This window comes from Styela clava, chromosome 5 (genome assembly GCF_964204865.1).
Source record: "Styela clava chromosome 5, kaStyClav1.hap1.2, whole genome shotgun sequence".
NCBI classification, from domain to species: domain Eukaryota; kingdom Metazoa; phylum Chordata; class Ascidiacea; order Stolidobranchia; family Styelidae; genus Styela; species Styela clava.
In genome coordinates, this window is record NC_135254.1 from 8,129,395 (window position 1) to 8,134,302 (window position 4,908).

Here is a 4,908-nt window from a genome sequence, read left to right on the forward strand (position 1 = left end):
TTTTCTGTTTCTTTGAATGTTAAGTTAACTTAAACTCGCACTTCGAATGTATCAATGACAAAAGCAAATGTTGAAATTTTGAAAACTATTTGAAAATATGAAAAACGTGATACTTTTTAATTTGGCAAACAATCATAGTTTGAATATCCACCAAAGTATTTCAAACGTTATCTTCATTCTCTTATAAGCTTTTACACTTTCATGAAATAGTTTTGCCCTTTTAGGTTGAAGATCTCGAACTGCGATTGCATATTGTAACACTCGTTGTTAGCAAGTCGTTTGCGATTCAGTGTGACGTATTTAGTTGTTGCACAGTTGTTTGGGAATTTCATTTTACATCAGATAACGATTGTTGCAACTTTGTACGAAACACTACACCGCATTGTGCGCAAATAATACGACATTGGTCTGATAAGTTACCGCGACCTCGATATGATATCATAATGAATTTACTGTCAAAAAAATTGGTAAGTTATTTGCAATTCCAAGTCATTGAAACTTTGTAATGTGAGAATGATAAAAGAAGAATTAACTTACTCTCTACCACACATGTACCACGAATAATTCTAAAGATGATATGGCGTTCGCTATGTTATTGAATGGGTACTCCCGAAGCATGTGAACCATGATGGCGGACACCGGAACGTAGTATGTGTACCAGGTTAGGCCATAATTCCAGGTACTAATACTACGGGAGTCACTTGGCTAGTCCCCGAACTTGCAATAAAGGAGGAAAATTGGAATCTAATTATGGCATAACCCTAACCTGGTACACATACTACGTTCCGGTGTCCGCCATCTCGGTTCACATATTTCGGGAGTACCATTGAATGAAAGTAAACAACCAGCAGTGTGATTAAATTCCTGATCCTACAAAACAGTTTCTTGTATCGCAATCAGCACGTTTTATAAGCTGCATTGCTTGCAAATAATGCTGCATTGCTTTACACGGGAACGGTACCGCGATGAAACTGTCGATGATTCGCCAAGCAACTTAGCGGGCGTGTATCAGATTGTTTTTATTTGCACTATATGATGAAAAGTAATATTTCTATTGTTCGATTGCAAAAGATGGCGATTGACGGCAATAAAGGATTTAAACGCTAGACCAAACGTTTTCTTCGCCAAAAACCCCAGCAATGACATTAACAAACCAAATGCTTTAAAAAAAATTGAAGTTTTATTTTTAGGCTTGGCACATTTTATACTGAACTCAACTATAAGCGTTCTATAGAGCGGTGATTCATTCATCAGACAAGCCCAGGTACAAGTTCCCGATATTTTTTTTCAAAAACATGATGATTTTAATGATTTAAATTCTTTTACTGTGAGATTCATTATGAAATATAAACTCGTTTTTAAGAATGATTCAAAACTTTTGTGTGTAGAGTTAAATTTAAAAGCTAATATCTTAATGATTTTAGTCTAACGTAGCCTTCAAATGACGCTTACGTGGCTCAACGCTAAAGTATTCACTGAGCTTACTTCCAATAGTGTGCTTCAAAAAACACGAAAATTCACTTAAAGGAAATCGTTAAGTGAAATGGTAGGGATCTGATTAGCGGACAATCTTTCGATCAGACGACATTTTCGATTTGGGAGAAATTCAAATCCCTTGGGACGCTTAAAAATTATTGACAAAATGATTTAAAGTCTGAAATTGTTTATAGAAGATTACTGTAAAATCGATATGAAAATACAATTGATTCTTGTAATTATTCAAGAGGTCAATAAACAAGATCATCAATCGCGATTGTTGTAAATGAAAATGCGTAATTAATCTTTGTGGTGTATCTCAGCGGCGTAATCAATTTTTTGTTTTGAACTTTTTGGTATCATACATAGCAATTTCGCTTTAGGATTCTCAAAACTCTTGAATATCTACTTTTCCCGCATCCAGCCGTTTCTGGCAGCTGTTACGACCTAACTTGGCAATTAGAAATTTCAGACCCCACTTGGAAACTCCTGGCTGCGACCCTGGTTTAACTCAGAAAATAACATCTAATACTAAAATATAAACGCGATAAAATAGCTCAATTGACATGTTTGGAGGCGTCATTTTTTTTCAATATACTCGCATTACTCGATTAAACTTTCCTGCTGATTAAAATATCCTGAAAACGATTCTGGTTGCCATGGATATTTCCACTCTAACTGCATTTGATTTCGTCCAAAGTTTGGTCAAATAAGCCTGGGAAATCGTATCTTGTGTTTTGTGACTATGTGTGTGGTAAGATATCTTGTAACACTCTTCCCAAATTCATTCATAAAAAATATCTCAATTCCCATGGGTCATTATATCCAGTCTAGTCTAGACGACTGGATATTTAGAAAGCATTGATCATATCGCAAATGAACAATACTGTAAGGATGCCATAGTATTTGGCTGAAACCAAATTGATTTCAAACAACATTAAATAGAATAATGAAGGTGAATGCCGCATAGGGATCTCTTGCAGAAAGCCTGCCAAAAACACCCCCTTTCCGCCACTCAAAATGAAAAATTAGTAATTATCCATGCAGTTACTATTTTCATTTATTAATAGTATTTAGCTATGCCCGGGTTAGACTTAGAGAGCGAGCAATTACTTTAAACTTGACAAGCACAATCTGCAGTATCTAAAACGTGGCGGGGATTCTTAAATTTCACATTTTTTGCATTCTTAGAAGGGGGTTTTCTACACAAGAGTTGCCAAATTATCCGAAATCAGAAATAGCAGAATGAAATGATATATATATTTTATATAAATCTATTTAAACTCACATCAGTTTTATCCAGTGGTGGCTTTAAAATTTTTTGCCAGCCAGTGCCATTACAAAAGTCATAATTTTCAGCCGGTTCTGTTACAAAAAGTCATATTTTTTAGCAAATAAACTGATTATTTTTAATTACTCCTTACTTAACATGTCAAAATAATGGTTAAGTAAGCACCAATATATCAAAATTCGAAAATCGAAATTTTTGATGATGTTGAGGATTGTCTATATTGCTGTATATATTATGACGCAATAATTAAATTTTCAGACAAACAATCACAAAAGGAAAATTTATACAATGTATAACTGTTACGTGCAAGCTTGATCATTTTACATTTTGAAAAAAACACGTGAGCTATTTGATCCCTAAAAAATGTGTGTTAGATAAGATGCAAAAATCCATTGGCAGTAGCCATTAACCGGTTCGCTGATCTTATAAAATTCCGTGAGACGGTTCTATAGAACCGGTGCGAACCGACTGAATCCCACCACTGGTTTTATTTTGTTCAAAGATATGATCTCCAAAAATTTAAGCAGTATCAAATGTCGAATGAACGATCAAGCGTCCAAATCTTTCCCAGGCTCTTTCTAATTTGGCCCAGATAGTCAGATCAACCAAGCTCTAGAGTTCAACGAAATCCAATTAAGTGAGAAAAATTCATTAGTAACGAATTCCAGCGGACTGTTCCCATTGTTATTCATCTCCCACGGGGACATATGCTTAAAACAAGATCTCTATAATCCCCAGGGAGAAAACGCATTATTGAAATTCAATAAATAGATTCTTTTGACCTTTGCTAAGTTTGTCTGTCCTCACTACGACGTAGGTTTACAAAATCTCTACTAATAAACAAATTCTCTCAAGCAAAATAGCATATCGTTTCCTGATAATCGTTCATAGTTTATATCAAAAAGCTCAGATAGAAACAGAAATTAGCTACATCTCTATGTGTATCTGTATACGCTAAACCCTGCCCAAATTCAATTCTCAATCCACACTTGAATCCACCATACAGAATCACGATGAAGGTATTGTTAATTAAATGTCTTTAAGCTGACTTTTCATTCAAAATAGTACTTTTAGCATTCATTTCCTGCAGCGCTCTCATAATCTCAGACATAAGATACCTCCTACAGGCACTAAAAGCCAGCAGTGGGTGTGTGGTAGGCGTAAGCTCTGATATAATATTAATAGATATATACATAATGGTTAAGATAAATCTCTTGCATCTTGGTTTTCTGTGGTAGTTTATACAAAACCATTTTTGGACATTATTAGATATATATTAGTCTTCGAATCAAATTATAATCTTATCCCTTGTTTGATTTTTGGTCTTTGTCATTAAAAAAGAACTGCATACAATAATAAAACTATTCGTAAGACTGTATCTAGGTTGCATCCCAATACCTAAACCGGAAAGTTGCCATTCACCAGTTCTCAAGAAAGTTTGGTCCTTTTCCATTACCAATTATCATTACCCGGGCCAGAGATTTTGCCCTGCATATAATCTCACTGTTCGCCTATGTAAGTAAACAATTACGAAAAGCACAAACTTTCATTAGTCGCCTCGTTCTCAAATTATTTAGCGACTATACCACGAACTTTCAGTCAACTGGTTAAATCTATACTTATCTCATAAATTACCTACTTTCTTCTGCTGTATGTGAGTTTACATTATAGGATCTCCAACAGTTTATTGCAGTAAAGTTTCCTTTCCTTATCCTGCTCTTTCTGATAGTCCATTATCATAAATACATTACTGATACAAACAATTTTATAACCACAGCTTGGTGTTGATGACATTGCCAGCCATTAGCACTTCGTCAACAAACTGTAAAACATCCTTGATAGTGACGACATAAACGCCCTTGTTAGATCACAGCGGGAAAAGTCAATTTACATGTAGACCAGACAGAATTGCTTTGATTACTTACTTACTTCGAGAACAAGCAATTTGTTCAAATTTAAAAAGTTGAAAGAGGTTTAGGTTGAAGGCAACTATTACTCGAAATGTTTTTTTTAAGTGAGACTGGCTTATACTCATGTTATTTTCGACAGCCAGGAGGGTCATTGTGACGCGCAGTTGGTCAGGAAAATGAGAGGAGGTGGTGTCTATGGTGGGCTTTGGCAATTTGACTTGCACAAATTTC